Source organism: Ovis aries, chromosome 21, assembly GCF_016772045.2.
Source record: "Ovis aries strain OAR_USU_Benz2616 breed Rambouillet chromosome 21, ARS-UI_Ramb_v3.0, whole genome shotgun sequence".
NCBI lineage: Eukaryota > Metazoa > Chordata > Mammalia > Artiodactyla > Bovidae > Ovis > Ovis aries.
The window spans coordinates 36,122,696-36,144,228 of NC_056074.1; the positions used below are offsets into that span (position 1 = coordinate 36,122,696).

Here is a 21,533-nt window from a genome sequence, read left to right on the forward strand (position 1 = left end):
CATTCTATCTTCTACCTCACTTATCCTATCTTCTGCCTCCTTCATTCTACTGTTGTTTCCCTCCAGAGTGTTTTTTATGTGATTTATTGCATTATTCATTATATATTGACTCTTTTTTATTTCTTCTAGGTCCTTGTTAAACCTTTCTTGCATCTTCTTAATCCTTATCTCCAGGCTGTTTATCTATAACTCCATTTTGTTTTCAAGATTTTGGATCATTTTCACTATCATTATTTGGAATTCTTTATCAGATTGATTCCCTATCTCTTCCTCTTTTGTTTGGTTTGGTGGGCATTTATCTTGTTCCTTTACCTGCTGGATATTTCTCTGCCTTTTCATCTTCTTCATATTGCTGTGTTTGGGGTTGCCTTTCTGTATTCTGGCAGTTTGTGGAGTTTCTTTATTGTGGAGTTTCCTCACTGTGGGTGGGTTTAGACAGGTGGCTTGTCAAGGTTTAGCGAAGCTTGTGTTGGTGTTCTGGTGGGTGGAGCTGGATTTCTTCTGTCTGGAGTGCAATGAAGTGCCCAGTAATAATTTATGAGATGTCAGTGGATTTGGTGTGACTTTAGGCAGCCTGTATATTGAAGCTCAGGGCTATGTTCCTGTGTTGTTGGAGAATTTGCATGGTATGTCTTGCTCTGGAACTTGTTGGCCCTTGGGTGGTGCTTGGTTTCAGTGTAGGTATGGAGGCATTTGATAAGCTCCTGTCAATTAATGTTCCCTGGAGTCAGGAGTTCTCTGGTGTTCTCAGGATTTAGACTTAAGCCTCCTGCCTCTGGTTTTCAGTCTTATTCTTACAGTATCCTCAAGACTTCTCCATGTATACAGCATCAATGATAAAACATCTAGGTTAATGATGAAAAGTTTCTCCACAGTGAGGGACACCCAGAGAGGTTCACAGAGTTACATGGAGAAGAGAAGAGGGAGGAGGGAGATAGATACAGATGACCAGGAGAAGAGGGGGAATCAATAGGGGAGAGAGCAAGCTAGCCAGTAATCACTTCCCTATGTGCTCTCCACAATCTGGACTGCTCAGAGATGTTCAAGGAGTTATACAGAGGAGAAAAGAGGGAGGAAGGAGACAGAGGTGGCCAGGGGGATAAAGAGGGGAATCAAAAGGAGAGAGACAGATCCAGCCAGTAATCAGTTCCCTAAGTGTTCTCCACAGTCCAGAACACAGAAAGAGATTGACAGAGTTGAGTAGGGAAAAGAAGGGGGAGGGAGGAGATAGAGGCGACCTGGTAGAGAAAAAGGAGAGTCCAAAGGGGGAGAGAGCAATCAGGCCAGTGATCTCGCTCCCAAGTAAAAATGAGTACTGAAGATTGGGTTCTTAAAGGTACAAAATTGATAACAAATACTAAAAAGCAAAGATTAAAAATCTAGAGTAGAGGTTGGATTCTCAAAAATACAATATTAAAGAAAAAAACAAAGTCACAAAAATTATAATATATATATGAAGTTTGCTTTTAAAAATAGGATCTTTTTTGCAACGTAGTAGTAGGTTATAAAAATGAAAATTAAAGGAGTAATAGAGGACTTAAATTTTTTTTAATTTTTTTAATTTAAAAAATGATATTAGTAAAAACATATCTAGGACTTTCTCTGTTGTTGTGGATTGTGTGGGGTCAGTTCATTTTCAGATAGTTCCTTGATCCGGCTTTTACTTCTCAAGGCCCTTTCCTATGTAGTCAGTGCTAACTACAGGGTTTTAATCTATTGTACCTGTCACTTACAAGGCGATTCCCTCTTGTTTGTTTTAGCTTCTTCTGTTTGCTGGTCTCTTCAGTGTCTAATTTCCACCCTGACCCAAGGGGGTGGTGGTGGACACTTTTTTAGGCTCCCTTGTTCAGTCATGCTGTGGGGAGGGAGAAACTGCAAAAAAATAACACTGGCTTGTGCTCACAGTGACTCAGCCACACTGGGTTTGCCCCTACGCACAGCGTGTGTGCTTTCCCTGTCTACGCTTCTTAGGCTCTATGTTGCTCGGCCAGGAACTGTCAGGCAGGCCCTGGGTTTTATGCACTTCCCAGGTCTAAGCTGCTCAGGTTCAGGTACTCCTCAAAGGTGCAAACTCGGTTGGGCCTGCGTTTTGTGCCCTTCAAAGGTCCAAGCAGCTCAGGTGACCAGGGGCTTGGTGAGCGCAGTCTCTGAGACTTATCATCTCCCCGTCCCTGCCGATCAGTTTTCTGGGTGTACAACTGGTGCACCTTCTCAGGTGTGCCGTGTGTCTCTTCTGGGTAGCTGATCTCTGGCTGCGACCCTCCTAGCAGATGTCTACCGTCCAGAATCTCAAGAAGTCTTGGTTAGCAATGAAGCTTGCTTGCAGTTTGGTAGATGATGCCTCTCTGGGGCCGCGGTTGCCCCCTTCCTGCTCTGGCTGCCCTCACCTGCCTGTCTCCTGCGGGGGATAAGCCGGTCTGCAGCTGACTAGCTCTGCTCAGTTCTTTGTTCTGTGAGTGGGCCTGGAGGTGTCTTAGGTTAGGGTCTTTCACGGGATAGCTATCCCATGATCTGGTTTGCTACCTCGAGCTAGTTCCCTCGATTGCCCTAGGGGCATTCAGGCCCAGTCCTTACTCTAAGCAGTGCAGCCCGCACCTCCCTGCCCAGCCCCTGCTTGCTAGTGGTGGATGCGGTCATCTGGGCTGCTTCTCCACTGGGAGTTACCGTTGGGCAGGTAATCTTTGGGTTTTAATTATTTATTTATTTTTCCTCCCACTTATGTTGCCCTCTGAGGTTTCAAGGCTCACCACAGACTTGCCAGTTAGAGTGTTTCCTGGTGTTTGAAACTTCTCTCTTTTCTAAGACTCCCTCCCTGGGACAGATCTCCATCCCTACCTCTTTTCTCTCTCTTTTTATCTTTTATATTTTTTCCTACCTCCTCTCGAAGACAATGGGCTGCTTTTCTGGGTGCCTGATGTCATCTACCAGCATTCAGAAGTTGTTTTGCGGAATGTACTCAGCATTCAAATGTTCTTTTGATGAATTTGTGGGGGGGAAAGTGATCTCCCCGTCCTATTCCTCCACCATCTTATATGCACTGGTGCCTGTTTTGTTCACTGTCTCTCAGCATCTCTATGAATGGGATGGTTATTTTTTGTTTCAGTGGATGTCAGGCCATTGTGAATATTGGGACCTCGTTGCTGCTTGGCCCAAGTAACCTGGTCACCAACATCCAGAGGTTCATTAATGCCTGGTCCTCCCAGGCTGTCAAGGTGAAGGGTCATGCCACAGGGTCACTCTGGGGCTCTCCACACACCGAGGATCAGCTAGGCCAACCTCTCTCCCTCTTTCTCTAACAGCTCTCAGTTTCATGTAACACCACCAGGACCTTGCCTCCTGTCATCTTTAACATCCATGGCATCAACTACCCTGTGCCCACTCAAGCCTGCTTCCAGGAGGTGAGAAGCCAACTCTGGTGTGTGTGTGTGTGTGTGTGTGTGTGTGTGTGTGTGTGTGTGTGCACTCAGTCATGTTGGACTTTTTGTGACCCCATGGCCTTTAGCTTGTCAGACTCCTCTGTCCATGGGATTTTCCAGGCAAAAATACTGGAGTAGATGGTCATTTCCTCCTCCAGGAAATCTTCCGAACCCAGGGATCAAACCTATGTCTCCTGAGTCTCCAGCATTAGCAGGTGGATTCTTTACCAATGTGCCACCTACCTGGTTCTCAGATCTGGGACTTGCAGGAACCCTTGGGCAGCTGCTGGGAGGGGGGCACCCTCTGCAGACCAAGTCACACCACTGCAAATGCTGCTGAGCCCCTGAGGCTGGGCCAGTGCCTCCCACGAAACCAACCACTTGAGAGTAATGGGCAGTCTGGGACATCCATTCTCCTGAAATAAATGTGGAAACACTACCCCATGCTGGCATGGTGGGAGCAACAGGAAAGGGGAACACTAAGGGCCTCAGCCCTCCAGAGCTTCAGTTCAACCAGAACCCTCAGATGGATAAAAATGAAAAGCCATTTCTAGCAGTCCCTGAAAAGGGCCAAATGACAAAGGATGTGGCTGGTGAGAATCCCAGTGTGCTGTTCCACCCTAGAGATTAGCAGTCTCCATCAAGTAAAGATGTGAGAATTGGACTGTGAAGGAAACTGAACACCGAAGAATTGATGCTTTTGAACTGTGGTGTTGGAGAAGACTCTTGAGAGTCCCTTGGACTGCAAGGAGATTCAACCAGTCCATTATAAAGGAGATCAGTCCTGAGTGTTCTTTGGACGAACTGATGCTAAGAACTAATGCCAATACTTGGGCCACCTCATGAGAAGAGTTGACTCATTGGAAAAGACTCTGATGCTGGGAGGGATTGGGGGCAGGAGGAGAAGGGATGACAGAGGATGAGATGGCTGGATGGCAACACCGACTCGATGGACATGAGTTTGGGTGAACTTTGGGAGTTAGTGATGGACAGGGAGGCCTGGAGTGCTACAGTTCATGGGGTCATACAGAGTCGGACACGACTGAGCAACTGAACTGAACTGAACTGATTCCCATTTCAAAAGTGTCCAGGTTCGAATGATGAATTACATTGTTACCGTAGGCCTCGGCTGCAACTTCCCCTTGCTAAGCCCCAGCGCCCTCTCTGAGATTTGGGGTACCTGACCCCTTCGTGGGTAAGTTGGATGCTAAGGTGAATAAAGGGTGCACAGTGACTGCACAGCCCTGGCATAGGGTGGAGGCTTCATGTCAGCTCCCTGTGGGAGTTCAGAGCAAGCTGATGGGCTCGAAGAAGGCTTTGAGGAAAAGAAAAAACTTCAGTAAGTCTAAACCCCCAGACTGATGGAGGCCTGCTTGGATCAAGGCAAATCTATACTGTATTTCATGCAAATAGCACCCTTGGGGACTGTGAAAAGGGGTTCCGGGGTCAGATTAGGGGTGATGAGGGCTACATACTGGAGGAGAACCAGGGTAAATTGCCGAACCCAGCCAGGAGTGGCCAGGAAGGTTATAACAGGTTCAGGAAGTTTTCCTAGAGGGCCTGAGCATGGTAGAAAGAATGGGTTGTGGGCAGTGCTGTTTAAAATGAGTAATAAACAATGACCTATTGTGTAGCACTGGGCACTCTGTTCAATGTTATGTGGCATCCTGGATAGGAGGGGGACTTTAGGAGAGAATGGATACATGTGTATGTATGGCTGAGTCCCTTTGCTTTCCACCTGAAATTATCACAATATTGTTAATCAGCTATACTCCAATAAAAAATTCAACTTACAAAAAGAACAGGTTGTGGATAAGGGGGAGAACAGGCTTTCTCTGCAGAGAAAACAGAAAGCAGGCATCAGAGAGAAAGAAACAGCAGAGTGTGAGGGGAACCACCAACCATTCTTGTTCTTAAAAAAAATTTAGGTGGAGGTTACTGTGTGTAAGCCGTGGCACCAGCTGGTGGCTGTGGTGTCTAGCTACTTTGAAAGATAAGCCACTGGTCAGGGAATGTTCCCACTGGTTGTTTGATTACCCCAGGCCAGCCCCTGCCTCTCATGCATACAGAGTTTGAATTCTTTCTGGAGGTCTGACAGACCCAGGGCTGGTGTAGTTGTGAGCTTAAGTTTTAAAGTCTCGTTTCCTGCCCAAACCAAATGTTCAGAATCTGCACCTTTCAAAGCATGGTATAATGGCTTTGCAATTATCCCAAAGTTTGGTATCCATAGCAACAAAATCCAGGCTTCCCGAGGAAACTTCAGAGTTGTCAGAGGCCTTTTGGAATGTCCAGTTTACACGTAGTCTGCTTTCAGTTGGCTAACAAGCTCTGGATCTCTTTTTGTAACTGGAATCCTAAGTAAGTCACTTGTCGTTGGCAGATTTGAGCTTTTACTACAATAAAGACCTCATAGCTGCAGCAGGCCAGGTGATCAAACACTGTGATAGTGTTAGACAAGCAGTGCTCTAAATCCAAGTTTACTATTAATAAATCATCCACATATATAAGGAAGACTCCTTGGTTTAAATGTAGTCCCTGTAAGTCTTTGGCTAGAATTTCATTGAAAATAGTTTGTTGTTGTTGTTCAGTCGCTCAGTCATGTCTGATGTTATGCTAATAATCACAGTAAATGTAAACAGTCTAAACACCACAATTAAAAGGCAGAAATTGTAAAATTGGATTTTACAAAATGCAAAACTCATATCCATGCTATCTACAAGAAGTCCACTTTAAATATACAGACACAAATATTCTAGAAGTCAAAGTATGTAAGAGATACACCACACTATTCTTTTAATCCTTATCTATTTAGTGATTATGACAAAACATACATAGCATAAAATGTACCATTTCATGTGTACAATTCTGTGCAATTAAATACATTCATACTATTGTACAACCATCACAGCCATCTACCCCCAGAACTGTTTTATTGTCCCAGACTGAAACTTTGTACCCATCAAACATTAACTCCAGTTCCTCCCTTTCCCAAGCCCTTGGCAGTCATCATTCTTCTTTCTGTCTCCATGAATTTAACTACTCCAGGAACCTTACATAATAAGAAGAAACTTGTCATGGAGTTGTTTCACTTAGCATTATTCCTTCAGATTTTATCCATGTTGTCAAAAGTTTCCTTTCTTTGTAAAGCAGAATAATATTCTATGGTGTGCATGTATCACATTTAGTTTACAGATTCATCTACTGGTGGACACTTGGGTTGCTTCTGCATTCCGGTTTTTGTAAAGAATGCTGCCAACAACATTGGAGTACAGATATCTGTTCGAGTCTCTGCTTATACTTCTTTAGGATATATACCCAAAATTGGGATTCCTAGATCATATCATAATTCTATATTTAATTTTTTGAGGAACTGCCATACTGTTTTCCACAGCAGCTGCACACTTTACATTCCCACCAGCAATATAAAGAGGGGTTCCAATTTCTCCACGTTTGTCAATATTTCAGGTGTCTTTTACCAATAGTTATTCTAATGAGTATGAAGTGCTATCTTATTGTCATTTTGATTCACATTTCCCTAATGTCAAATGATATTGAATATCTTCATGTGCCTATTGGCCATTACAGAAGCAGGGAAGGTGAACAAGGTGAGTCAAAATGTGAGGCAACAAAGACAAGATATTTTACGGCTAGGAAATGACAGAGATTTGGGACCTGAGTTGGAAAAGCAGTTTTCACAACAAGCTGGGCCATGTGGTATGTATCATCTCCAGTTCAGTCCTCAGGAGGTCTTCAGTGAAGACTTCGCTTTTTGTTTTATGGTGGGTTTTTTTGTTTGTTTGTTTGTTTGTTTTCAGGACACAAGTCAGATCCATCTAGCTGTTTCTCAGTCCTGGTCCTTCCTCCTGGCTCCCACACAATGGCCAGCAGTTAGGTCTGCTCAATCAAGAAAGTTTTGTTCTCTGAGCCTTCAACTAACCCCATGTCTATGGGCCCTTGTATTAGAATCTTCCAAAGTTGAGTCAAAGGCGCCCACTAGAAGCCAAAGCACACCAAAGCCAAGAAAACACAACCTCAGATTATGTCGAGATTTCTGCACCCGCTCTGCCCTCTCCAGCATCATATCCAGAATCCTACAAGTCTAAAGGGCCCTACGGGTCTCTAGAGGTAAACTTTCCTTTTTATTTAATTTTTATTGTATATTGGAGTATAGTTGATTTACAATACTGTATTAGTTTTAGCTGCATGGAAAAGTGATTCCCTTGTGCAATTCATGTATCCATTCTTTTATAGATTCTTTCCCCATACAGGCTACTATAGAATATTAAGTAGAGTTCACCGTGCTATGCAGTAGTTCCTTGTATAGTTGCATGTATATGTTAATCCCAAACTCTCAATTTATCTCTCTCCCTCATTTCTGCATTGGTAACCGTAAGATTGTTTGAAGACTTTGAATCTGTTTCTGTTGTTAGGAAACCATTTCTGATGAACCGGGATGAGCCACCAGCTGGAAGCAGGAGTACATTTCACCCCAATGGAGACCATTTCACCCTAGCATTTAATCCCCCTTATACACACAAACACACACACACACACACACACACACACACACACACACACACACACAAACTGCGCTTTTAAGAGCAAAATGCAGAGACTGGTGGGATTGTTGATAAAGTGCTCAGCCAAGACAAGCCAGGCTCAATATTTAGTTGGGTCCCTTTGGTATCACACCACAGCCCCTCACACTTTCATCCGTGTTGACCATGGCATCAGCTGTCATAAGGCTCTAGGAAGTCAATAAAACTATACAACCTTCAGGCCAGCTAGATGTCAGAAGGGAAAAAACAGGCTTGACTCCAAGCAGCGGTCCTGAGGCAGCCCCCAGAGCAGCTGGAGGTCAGCTCTCCTCCACTTGTCCTGCTCAGGCCTGGAGGCCCACAAAGCTGCACCTTTATTCACAGCTGGATGGCCCTGCACGGCAATCACACAGCTGGCAAAAAGCTGACACTCCACTCCAGCATGCCTCACTTCCAATCCCTAAAATGTCACTAAGGGCTTTCCAGGTGGCGGTAGTTGTTAAGAACTCGCCTGCCAATACAAGAGACATAAAAGAGATGGATTTGATCCCTGGGTCAGGAAGATCCTCTGGAAGAGAAAATCGCAACCAACTCCAGTATTCTTGCTTGGGAAATCCCAAGGAGAGAGGAGCCTGGAGGGCTACAGTCCATGGGGTCACAAAGAGTTGGACTCGACTGAAGTGACTTAGCACAAGCATGAGCATAAAGGCAACAAACTCATACCCTGGGGCCACTCTCCCCTTATGAGATGGCCCTCCTGCTGTCTGAAGTGTGTTTCTCACTCTCCTTTGACCTACAGAGACTTTGGCCTGCAAAGCCAGAGATGGACCAATCGTCTCTCAAACCAAGACATGACCTTGAGGCAGCCCCCAAGGCCCAGACAAGCTCCTCACATCTAGCAGGTGGAACAGGTAAGAATTTGTCCCTTACCATCGGGCACAGTACAGATGGAGTCACCAGTCGCTGGCATCAGTGATTTTCAACACCACCTGCAAGGTCTTCAGGGCAGAGATCAGGAATAAGGCTCTTAGTGCTCTGGGAAAACTGGAAGAAACACTTTCAAGAAAAGAGTTTATGAGCCTGGTATCTTGTACTTTCTTATATCTACAAAATGGAGACATCTGTTCCTCACGACTAGCAGCAAGCCTCTGCCAAACGTGTACTTAACTGCATGTACCCCCTTCATCAAAAAAAGATATGCACTGGGCTCACACACACATGCACGCATGCACACACACACACACACACACACACACACACACACACACATTTCTTTGGCAAAGTTCCTCAGACCTATGTGAGAGTCTGTCTCCAAGGCGATAGTCCTCATTTTGCTCCAAACAAAACTTCACTCACAGCTCTCACATTGTGTTTTTTATTAATAATCGACAACTTTAAAAAAACTGATATAGCACTCACCATGAATAGAAGCACCCTACACACTTTAACTCACCTGGCTCTGTTATTATCCCCTATTTAAACATGGGGAACCTGAGGCACCAACAGAGTAACTTGTCCAAGAATCACACAGATGTCCAAACTGTGGTTTGAACGCAAGTCCTCTGGCTCCAGCATTGAGTTCCTAAGTGCTATACTCTGCTCACTCTCATTTTATAATTCATATCATATACCTTCATCTTTTGCTCAAGTTCAATATTCTCTCCCCTCCAGACCAGAGAGAACTTATATCCCTCTCTTTTCCCTCCTCCACAAACTCCTTTGATATTTCCAAACTATGTGGTGTCAAAAGGAAAATGAAGTGTGGGGGTGTTTGTGCAGACATTATTCTGTCCCCATCATACACCAGTTCTCTCAACTGCATGGGGACAGTCAGTGCTCTCTGTGCCTGGGCAGGTCACAGAGGAGCCCCTCCCAAGGCCCAGGTGGAGCAAGGGCCAGACCTAGGGGATCACACCATTTCCTATGAAGGCCACATATTCAGCCATCAGGTTATGGTGCACACTGATGTCCAGTCAGAAGTTCTGCCCCTTCCTACAGACCTCACAGGAGGGGAACCAGTCTCAGTGTGGACTACCCGTCTTTCCCCAGAGAGAGCTTCTGCCTCCTTTCCAACCAGGCACTTACTCCTTTGCTTACCTCTTCTTTTAACTTCATTTAACTGCCTACAAAACACAAGGAAGGGTGGGAGCTGGAAGCTTTCTTCAGCATAGTTGTAGAATACCACAAACCTTTGGTTCACCACCCCCTCTTAGCCAAGAGTATTACTTTTTCATTCCTTCTTCCCTAGAAACTGAGAGCAAGAAGTAAATCACCATTTTCAAACATCATCCATACCGCAGTCAGGCAAGGTACTTGGCAAACAGTTTGAATAACATGGTAAGTTAACATCAGAAGTTGTTATCAAGTTAAATCTGACTTCCCCCCACTTAACCTCATGATGAAGGTGAAAGAGGAAAGTGAAAAAGCTGGCTTAAAACTCAACATTCAAAAAACTAAGATCATGGCCTCTGGTCCCATCACTTCATGGCAAATAGATGGGTAAAAAAATGGAAACGGTGGCATATTTTATTTTCATGGGCCCCAAAGTCTCTGTGGATGGTGGTTGCAGCCACAAAATTAAAAGACACCTGCTCTTTGGAAGGAAAACTATGACAAACTTAGGCAGCATATTAAAAAGTAGAGATCGCTTTCTCAACAAAGATCTGTATAGTCAAAGCTATGGTTTTTCCAGTAGTCATGTATGGATATGAAAATTGGACTATAAAAGAAGGCTGAGCACGAAAGAATTAATTGTTTCAAACTGTGGTCCTGGAGAAGACTCTTGAGAGTCCCTTAGACTGCAAGGAGATCAAACCAGTCAATCCTGAAGGAACTCAGTCCTGAATATTTATTGGAAGGACTGATGCTGAAGCTAAAGCTCCAATATTCTGGCCATCTGATGTGAAGAACTGACTGATTGGAAAAGACCCTGATGCTGGGAAAGATTGAAAGCAGGAGGAGAAGGATGACAGAGGATGAGATGGCTGGATGGCATCATCAACACAATGGATATATTTTGAGCAAACTCTGAGAAATAGTGAAGGACAGGGAAGCCTCGCACTCTGAAGTCCACTGGGTCACAAATAGTCCAACATGACTTAGTGACTGAACAACAAGTTGTCGTTCTACTCTGAAAATTCACCATAAAGTAAATGTAGTCTTCCAGGTGAGCGTATCTCCTCAGTTCCGTCTCGTCACAACAAAGATTTGGAGCGATGGACATTAAAGCCCTTGGCACGTCGCAGCTCTTGAGTCTTAGACAAACTGTGTTATAGCTCTTAGACAAATCAGTGGTACAGCCATATTTTATTTAGAAGATAGCAGGAGAATCCCTCCTCGAAGCGTGAGGGCATGCCAACCCAAAGACATGAAGAGAAGAGAGTGGAGGAGTGCGCCAGCGTGCGAGAGAGAGAGAGAGAGAGAGAGAGAGAGAGAGAGAGAGAGAGAGAGAGTGCATGCAGGCAGGGGAGAGAGAGAGAGTGAGCGCGCTTTGGCTCCTACTTTTGTATGTTTTTTCCTCCCCCTGGGTCTGCCCTATGCAAATTGGGCTAGCCAGGAGTGTTATTTGTTCTACCTGAGGTCTTCACTATGGTCCTTGGACCTTCCTTTGTTCTATTTTTGCAGGCTTTTCCCTTCCTTGTCTTTTAGCCACCGCCATTTTGGACTCCTGTTTCCTATTTAACTACCTAACATTCCCCCCTCAAGAGATGGGAAGTCCAGTTCTCTGAGAATAGGGGCGTCGAGGTCTTTCTGGCTACTTCCTGTTGAATTGGGATGGTGAGGGGTATTGGGCCTCCCCCTCTTGCTAGTCTCAGGCCTCAGAGTCTTCATAGTGGTGTCCATCTAAGAGTGAGTGATATTTTCCACGGTCGGCTGTAGTTTTGCATGTTTGTTGAACTGGCACTGTATGTTGTAGCTTGTTGACCTGGACAGAGACAAAACAGCTTAGACAATTGACAATACATGAAACAATCATAACCAGCATCAATGTGGCTTAACAAGGACTAGTAGGGGCATTAGCCAATTCCAAATTTACTTCGCCAGGATGGCTCAAGTCCTTCCTTGTTCAGGGATCAGAAGATTTATCTCCTGCCTGTTTTGGAGTACAGCCCCTATCAAGCTGTATTGGCTGTTTAGAGGTATCCTGAGAAATCTTATCCCCAGAAACCAGATTTTGGGGTTGTTCATTAGAATGGCACTCATTTGTAGTTTTGAATAGGTATCTGAGATCTCCTAGGGGTTCACAGGTGTATTGAGTGTCCTCTTCTGTTTTCTTCCATGGCTTGACTCATGAGTGGTGAATCCAGGAGTCATGTCCTGGTACCTTGACTGCTAGTGGCAGAGGCTTAGCCTCTATGATCTCAAAATCGGAAACTACTGCATATCCGGCTCTTCTTTTTCCAGCTAAGAAAAAGCTGCTTCCATCATTGTACCAGATTTCCTCAGGATTGGTCACAGGATCTTCTGACAATCCCTCTCGGGGTTTTGTCCAGTGGTCCAAGGATTCTAGACAAGAGTGAAAGAGGAGAGAGCCCTCGGGGGTAGGCAGGAGGGTGGCTGGGTTAAGAACCTCACAAGGGGATATAGTGAGGCCTGGATTTTCCATCAGCATTACTTGATATCTGAGGATTCTTTGATCAGTTCAGTTCAGTTCAGTCGCTCAATCATGTTCAACTCTTTGTGACCTCATGAATCAGACATCCATAAATGGCCTCTCCCATTTAGGAGTTGTTTTACTTGGTGGCTGGTAAAAATAGTTAATTTGCCCCCAAAGGAGAGTTTTAAAGCATCTTCTATCATGATTGCTATAGCTGCAAGATTTCGAAGGCAGGGGGGCCAGCCTCGGGCAGTTGGGTCAAGCCTCTTGGATAAGTAAGCTACAGGCTGAGGCTCATATCCCAACCTTTGAGTTAACACTCCCAAGGCTATTCCCTCTCTTTCATGGACATAAAGTTGGAATCCTTTTTATGGGCCTGGTAACCTCAAGGCAGGTACCTGAGTTAAGGCCTGTTGTAGTGTAGCCTCTGCCTTCTTTTGAAGAGTTCCCTACGTCAGTGGGATTGATACATCCTGCCCCTTTAAGCTTTCATATAAGTGAAGTCGCTCAGTCGTGTCCTACTCTTTGCGACCCCATGGACTGTAGCCTATCAGGCTCCTCTGTCCACGGGATTTTCCAGGCAAGAGTGCTGGAGTGGATTACCATTTCCTTCTCCAGGGGATCTTCCCGACCCAGGAATTGAACCCGGGTCTCCCGCATTGTGGGCAGACGCTTTACTGTCTGAGCCATCAGGGAAGCAAGCTTCCATATAAGGGCTGGGCAATTAGACCATAGTTGGGTATCCAGATTCTACAATACCCAGTTAGGCCCAGGAAAGCTCGCAATTGTTTCTGAGTCGTGGGGGAGGGGAACTGGAGGAGTCCTTGTACTAGATCAGAGGACAGCTTCCTAGACCCGTGTGTGATCTGAACTCCCAGGTAAGTGACTTTTGTCTCGACCATTTGTGCCTTAGCATGGGAGACTTTATATCCCCTTTCTGCCAAAAAGTTTAGAACCTGAATTGCATGTTGTTGGGCACTTTTTCTCATCTAGAGAGCAGAATAGTAGGTTATCTACATATTGTAATATTTTCCCATTAGGTCCCAGCTCCAGATCTAGGAGATCCCGGCTAAGGGCCTGTCCAAACAGGTGGGGGCTATCTCTGAACCCCGGAGGTAATACTGTCCAAGTCATCTGTTGGTGTTTTTCTCCTGGGGCCTCCCACTCAAAGGCAAAAAGATATTAGGATTCTTTAGCCAGTGGTATGCAAAAAAAAAAAAAAAAATGCATCCTTGAGATCCAAGATTGTAAACCATTTCGCACTGGGTAGGATTTCTCCCAAGATTACATAAGGATTGGGTACTGTGGGATGGAGGGGGACTACAGCTTCATTTATGATCCGGAGATCTTGAACCATTCTCCAGGTTCTGTCCTTTTTCTTTACTGAGAGGATTGGGGTGTTACATAGTGAACTGGTGGGGACCAGTAGCCCACAAGCAAGGAATTTATTTATTAAAAGCTGTAGTCCTTCCTGAGCTTCTCTTTTAAGGGGATGTTGTTTCCAGTTAGGAAACTGAGTGGGATCTCAGAGGACAATGATGACTGGTTCAGCTTGGTGGGCTCATCCAGGAATCCCCTGGTCCCACACCTGTGGGTTAATTTTGTCTTCCCATAGTTTTTGGACCCTCCCTATTGGAGAATGTGTAATGGGTTCTTCAGTAGTAACCAGGAGCTGTAGAGTTCTAGGGGCTGAAAAGCTTCCCATCACAAGGGTGGTCCCCGGTTTAGAGAGTATGTCTCTTCCCATTAAGGGAGTAGGACACTCAGGGACCACCAAAAACTGGTGGGAAAATATTTGTCTGTCCCAGCAACAAAGAAGAGCTTGGGTGAATCTTTTAGTAGTTGTTTTTCCTATAGCACCCAAAATGGTACAGGTTTAGGAGGAGAAGGCTCCAGAGTAGGAGATCAAGACAGAGTAGGTAGCCCCCGTGTCAACCAAGAAATTCTTGGACCTACCTGCCACATCCAGTTGCACCCTTGGCTCCAGCCCCATGATGATTATCTGTGACAGGCAGGCTAGCTGGAGCGGGCCGCTTCAGTCCTGTTGAACCATTGTGAAGGAAGGCTTGGCACTTGAACTTCAGGCTCTTGGGTCCTGAAGGCAGAGTGCAGCCCAATGTCCCAGTTGATAGCATTTGTAGCAAGCCATTTTAGGAGACTTGTCCCAATTTGGACACTCTTTGGCCCAATGCCCCTCTTGTCTACAGATTAGGCATTTGCCTTGTGCCTTGTCCTACAAGGACTGGGGTTTGCCATAGGGCTTCCCTGAAGGGTGGCCAACATCTAGGCATGCCTTGTCTCTTTCCTTCTCTCCCTCTCCTGGGCCTTGGCCTCCTTCTCCTGTTCTCTGTTATAAAAGGTATTGGTGGCTGTCTGGACCATCTCATCTAAAGAGGAAGCAGGGTCCTGCTGCTGTAGCTGTTGTAACTTAATTCTGATATCAGATGCACATTGGGACAGGAATTTGTCCTTTAAAATCACCTGTCCCTCATAAGAGTCTAAGTCCAGATTGGTAAACTTTTGGAGGGCCTCTTTTAGCCTTTCCAGAAAGGCGATGGGGTTCTCACTGGGCTCCTGAGTTATTGCTGAGACCCAGGCATAGCTAATTACTTTTTGTTGGGCTGCTTTCAGTCCTGCCTTTACACAGATTAGAAAATGATCCCTTTCTCAGATGTGCTCAGGGTCATTATAATTCCAATTAAGATAGGAGGAGGGGACTGCAGTTTCCCCTACTGGGTATCTATCACTTGACATGTGAAGCCCCATTGCATACTTTTGGGCTTCCTTTAAAACCTTAGTATGTTCAAGGTCAGATAAAGTTTGACTAAATATGGCCATGATGTCCTTCCACGTCAAGTCAAAGGCCAAGGTAATATGTTGGAACGTTATATTTGCCTGGGTCATCTGTATAGCTTCCCAGGTCTTGTTTGATCTGTCTTAGTTCTAAAAGGGAGAAGGGCTTATGGACCTGAGGTGGTCCAAATTCTCCTCCAATTTCAACTAAGGGACATACTCGAGCTGGCTTTTGTGGAGGGGGTGCTCTGGGATATGGGGGCAAGTTTGGATACAAGGAAGAAGCACCAGACAACTCGGGAGCTGTGGGAGGCTCCAGTCTTTTGGGGGGCATAGGAGGTAGCCTATATGGGGGGTTCCTTCTCTTGGTTACCTGTGCCCAACACCATCTGCCTAGTAGGCTCACTTTTAGGGAGTACAACAATCCCATACTTAAAACATAGGTCCCTCATATTGTTGTACCCACACATTCCAGGAAACAAACTCACTCAGAAGGACAGTGCAGATAGTGGAGTGCAGTTTATTACACTGACAGGCCCAAGGCAGAGTCTCCTCTTAGCCAAGGACCCTGACCAGCATTTGTGAAAATCTTTTATACCCCATGTGTACGTGTCTGAACCCACCACTCCAAATTCCTTGAGACTTACATAAACCGAGGAAAATACAATCCCAATAACCCCATCATTCACATGCTATGTGCTCATGTGCTCAAACAGTCAAACAATTAGCCAATAACCAGTAAACCTGAGGTTACACTCTGATAGATACAGAAAAATTTATGGCCTGTCTGGAGGAAGGGGTGATTAGTGTATGTTTTCTCTTAGGTAATGAGTAACCTAGATAGGATCCTCAAGGTTCCCCTGTCTGGAGGGGGTCTTATCCTTCTGTTGTTGTTTTCATAGGCACTAAGCACAGAGTTCAGAGTCCATTGGAAAGGTGACTGAGCATGATTAGCATGAATAGGCCTAAGATGCAGTCCAGGCCCTATGAATTCCTTCTTCAATATCTCTTAGTCGAAAGAAAATTTTGGACATAGGGGACCTCTGTCTATTTTCCTTGTCTGTTGCAGAATAATTGTAGCTGCAGGATGGTATTGTAATTTAAATTCCCATTCTCAGGCCAGTGTTCCTCATCCCCCAGTGGATATTGTGGCCACGTAGTGGCACAAAAGAATTTTAAGGGATTCCTCCTCAAAGTTAGAGGATTGAACAGCTTCTGGTTATCAAGGATGCATCTCAAGGGCGTCTGTGGGAAGTGGATTGGTTATTTCCCATCTGAAAGACAGTCATGACAGGGAGGAAAAGAAAAAGAATAAAACTAATAGGCCTCCTTCAATTTCCATGGGTGGACTTCCTTAGGGGTGAGTCTTTCTGAACCTTATCCTACCCAGTACTGTTGCAACCTGAGAGCCAGGCATCCCCAGTTCAGGGTGCAGATCCCCAGGTAGGTCGAGGTGTGATGGCCTCCCGAGAACTGGGTTCTTGGGCAGGTCGAGGCACGACAACCTCCTGGGACCCCTGGGACTGGCGGATCCCTGAGCAGGTTGAGGAGTGACAACCTTTTGAGGACCAGATCCCTAGGCAGGTCAAAGCAGGTTGATCTCCTGGGAAACCCAGACTGGAGTTTGGCATCCCCAAGATCTCCAGCGTGACCAGTGCTAGGTAGGATTAAGTTGGATATTATACAGTATTTCCCTCCCAAGGCCAGCTATTTTCTGGTTGTCCCTCCAGAAGATTGTAGAGGCAACAGCGTGGGCCTGGATGGGGCTGAAGAAAGGAGCATGAAACAGGAGGGAAGGAGGCAGAGCACAACCTTTGAAAGAATGACATAGCACAAGGGCATAATGTAAACCAGTTAAAATAAATTGGGTCCAAGATGACAAGTCAAATTCAAGTAAACCTTAATTCGCAATCTGTAAGGCAACAGACACACCAAGAGGTGGCAGGACAGATCCAAGGCACTGTCAAAAGATGAAGGAGTGGGTGGTTCCCCAATGGCTGGGATGATGCTCCCACTCATTAGCATATGAATTCACCCCGCCAGCAAAACCTAGCCAGGCATCATTCCATGGCCGGAGCCCTTGCCCTCAGCAATGGCCCACATCCTGAAGAGTGTAGCTTCTCCCCGAATCCTAACAAATCCACCTCTTACTTATTGCTTTGTCTTTCAATGAATTTTTGCAATGAGATATCAGAGCCTGAGCTTCATTAGGTCCTGAAGCCAGGCATCCTAAGTTTTGGCTAGGCTTGAGTCCCAGGAGAGAGCCGAAGGACAGGAGGAAAAAGCAGTGGGGAAAACATGCCAAGGAATCCCCTTTATAGCCTGCCAGAAATTCTACTAAATTCCTGACCTGTGCTTACAGTTTTCATTGGCCTGATTCTTGGCACAGAGAAAAGTAAGGACAGAAGAACCCCCACCAGCTTGCGTAACAGCTACTGGGGCCCAGCAGATAGTGCCTTTGGGACATACCAAAGAGTAGCCTCTCCAGAGTCCCTCAATTGCACCCACTGCCACCCACCTGTTCGTGGGGAATTCAAGGAAACAAGATAGGAAAGATTGTAAAGGAATTAAGATTTTGTTAGGCATGTCCCTCCAGCCATAGGAGCGAGGACCTCCTACCTTAACCAGAGGTCTTCTGGAATCTGAGGCTGAGCCGCGTGAGCTTTCTGCTGAGTTTGTTTTTCACTGTCCTGGTCTCCAGCATGATGGGCCTCTTGGCACTTCCCTCGCGCTGGGTTTTCTTCACTTTCTGCTTCCACACGGGAGGTTTCGCTGAGTTGGTCTCCTGCTGTGCTTGGCCTCTTCTGCGCCGAGGTTGTTTCAGCCAGGTTAAACCCAAGTCACAGCACCATAGATGTTAGGCGAGTGTATGCTCCTCAGTTCTGTCTCGTTGCAACAAAGGTTTGGAGTGATGGACGTTAAAGCCCTCAGCGCGTCACAGCTCTCGGGTCTTAGACAAACCGTGTTAAAGCTCTTAGACAAATCATTGTTTCAGCTGTATTTCATTTAAAAGATAGCAGGAGAATCCATCCTCGAAGCGTGAGGGCATGCCAGCCCAAAGACATGAAGAGAAGAGAGTGGAGGAGCACGCCAGCGCGCTGGAGAGAGAGAGAGAAAGAGAAAGAGCGCACCCACAGCAGGGCGGGGGGGGAGCGCGTTGTGGCAACTCCTTTTGTAAGTGTTTTCCTCCCCCTGGGCCTGCCCTATGCAAACTGGGCTAGCCAGGAGTGCTGTTTGTTCTACCTGAAGTCTTCACTCCCGTCATCAGACCTTCCCTTGACCTTCCCTTGTTCTATGTTGTGGGCTTTTCCCTTCCTTGTCTTTTAGCCACCGCCATTTTGGACTCCTGTTTCCTATTCTAACTGATGCTGGGAAAGATTGAAAGCAGGAGGAGAAGGATGACAGAGAATGAGACGGCTGGATGCCATCATCAACACAATGGACATAGTTTGAGCAAACTCTGAGAGACGGTGAAGGACAGGGAAGCCTCGCATGCTTCAGCCCATTGGGTCACAAAAAGTCCAACATGACTTAGTGACTGAACAACAAGTTGTCATTCTACTCTGAAAATTCACCATGAAATAAATGTAATCCGTTTTCTGTGGAATACTTTTAGAGATTTGAAGGTTGGTCCTTATGCCCCCACCAAAGTCTTGATTCTTCAGTGTAAAGTGAAAGTCACTCAGTTGTGTCCGACTCTTTACAACTATACCATCCATGAAATTCTCCAGACCAGAATATTGGAATGGGTAACCTTTCTCCTCTCTAGAGAATCTTCCCAACCCAGAGATTGAACCCAGATCTCCCACACTGCAGGCAGATTCTTTACCAGCTGAACCATAAGGGAAGCCCAAGAATACTGAAATGGGTAGCCTATCCCTTCTCCACTGGATCTTCCCCACCCAGGAATCAAACCAGGGTCTCCTGCATTGCAGGTGGATTCTTTATCAACTGAGCTATCAGGGAAGTTGTTCTACAGTGTAAACCCTCCAAAATATCTGTCAACCTTCCCACTCTCCAACCAAATGGAGGATTGGAAGCTTGTGGCCATGACCTTCACTAAGTGTCCAGTGGCTTCCCCACCCTGATTCTATAGCTTATCTTAATATTCTTAACATCTTCCATTTCTTCTATTCACTACTATTGCACCTTCACCGTTCATTCTTCTCCTCCATTCTCTAACAACTCACTAACCTACTCAAAGTTCCCCACTGCAGACAATATAAATCCCACACTCTTAAAATTAGATTTGACTGCCAAGCCCTCCCCACACCACCCTGGGAGGTGGTTTTGGTTACCCTCTTCTACACTGTCCTATGCATCATTGGTGCTGTTGTTCAAATTATCAAGTCTTTGTCCTGAACTCATGCTGGCTTACACTTCCATATTCCCTCAAAATTCACTGTGGCCCTGTGGCTTGTTTACACCCGCATAAAGCAGGTAGAAGTGACACAGGTCACTTCTGGCAAATGATTTGATAGTGTCCACTGGAAAACAAAAAAAGCACAAACTAAGAGTTGACAATTCTGTTTTATTTGGAAAACTTTCTGAGGATTTCAAGCCTGGGGCAGCCTTTCAGATAGCTCTAAGGGATTTATCTGAAGGGGTAAAGGAGGAGGCAGGATATATAGGAGTTTTTGCAAGAAAAACAGATATCAGAACATCAACAGGTTACCATTCATTAAAGGCAGTCAGATTTGCAAGTTAAGGAAGTTAAGCATTTTTCAATGTATGGGAAGATGCCAAGCCTACTGAAATCATTCCTTTCATATGCAGCTTAGCTATCAGGAGAAGTATCCACTTTCTTCTCATCCTAAGTCCCCTCTACATACACAACTGATGGTTGGGGGCAGGGGGGGGGGGGTTGGCTTCAGTAGTTGAGGGCTTAATGGAGGGCACCTTTTGCCCTCCTGAATTTCTTTTGGCCTGACCATTGAGAAGCAGCTATAATGTGATGCCTTCAGTTCAGTTCAGTCACTCAGTCGTGTCTGACTATTTGCGACCCCATGAATGGCAGCATGCCAGGCCTCCCTGTCCATCACCAACTCCCGGAGTTCACTCAGACTCACGTCCACTGAGTCAGTGATACCATCCAGCCATCTCGTCCTCTGTTGTCCCCTTCTCCTCCTGCCCCCAATCCCTCCCAGCATCAGAGTCTTTTCCAATGAGTCAACTCTTTGCATGAGGTGGCCAAAGTACTGGAGTTTCAGCTTTAGCATCATTCCTTCCAAAGAAATCCCAGGGCTGATCTCCTTCAGAATGGACTGGTTGGATCTCCTTGCAGTCCAAGGGACTCTCAAGAGTCTTCTCCTACACCACAGTTCAAAAGCATCAATTCTTCGGCACTCAGCCTTCTTCACAGTCCAACTCTCACATCCATACATGACTACTGGAAAAACCATAGCCTTGACTAGATGGACCTTAGTCGGCAAAGTAATGTCTCTGCTTTTTAATATGCTATCTAGGTTGGTCATAACTTTCCTTCCAAGGAGTAAGCGTCTTTTAATTTCATGGCTGCAGTCACCATCTGCAGTGATTTTGGAGCTCCCAAAATAAAGTCTGACACTGTTTCCACTGTTTCCCATCTATTTCCCATGAAGTGATGGGACCAGATGCCATGATCTTCGTTTTCTGAATGTTGAGCTTTAAGTCAACTTTTCACTCTCCTTTTCACTTTCATCAAGAGGCTTTTTAGCTCCTCTTCACTTTCTGCCATAAGGGTGGTGTCATCTGCATATCTGAGGTGATTGATATTTCTCCAGGCAATCTTGATTCCAGCTTGTGTTTCTTCCAGCCCAGCGTTTCTCATGATGTACTCTGCATAGAAGTTAAATAAGCAGGGTGACAGTATACAGCCTTGACATACTCCTTTTCCTATTTGGAACCAGTCTGTTGTTCCATGTGCAGTTCTAACTGTTGCTTCCTGATCTGCATACAGATTTCTCAAGAGGCAGGTCAGGTGGTCTGGTATTCCCATCTCTCTCAGAATTTTCCACAGTTTATTGTGATCCACACAGTCAAAGGCTTTGGCATAGTCAATAAAGCAGAAATAGATGTTTTTCTGGAACTCTTTTGCTTTTTCCATGATCCAGTGGATGTTGGCAATTTGATCTCCAGTTCCTCTGTTTTTTCTAAAACCAGCTTGAACATCAGGGAGTTCATGGTTCACGTATTGCTGAAGCCTGGCTT

General features: G+C 45.5%; 1 long non-coding RNA gene across 1 annotated transcript; it reads right to left on the reverse strand.

Moving 5' to 3' along the window:
• Positions 1-11,241: 11,241 nt before the first annotated feature.
• Positions 11,242-18,814, reverse strand: LOC132658369 (uncharacterized). Its single transcript, XR_009597940.1, has 3 exons — positions 17,964-18,814; positions 14,508-14,646; positions 11,242-11,879 (listed from the first exon to the last, which is right to left on the reverse strand). It is a non-coding gene; the product is annotated as an uncharacterized LOC132658369 (long non-coding RNA).
• Positions 18,815-21,533: the final 2,719 nt, after the last annotated feature.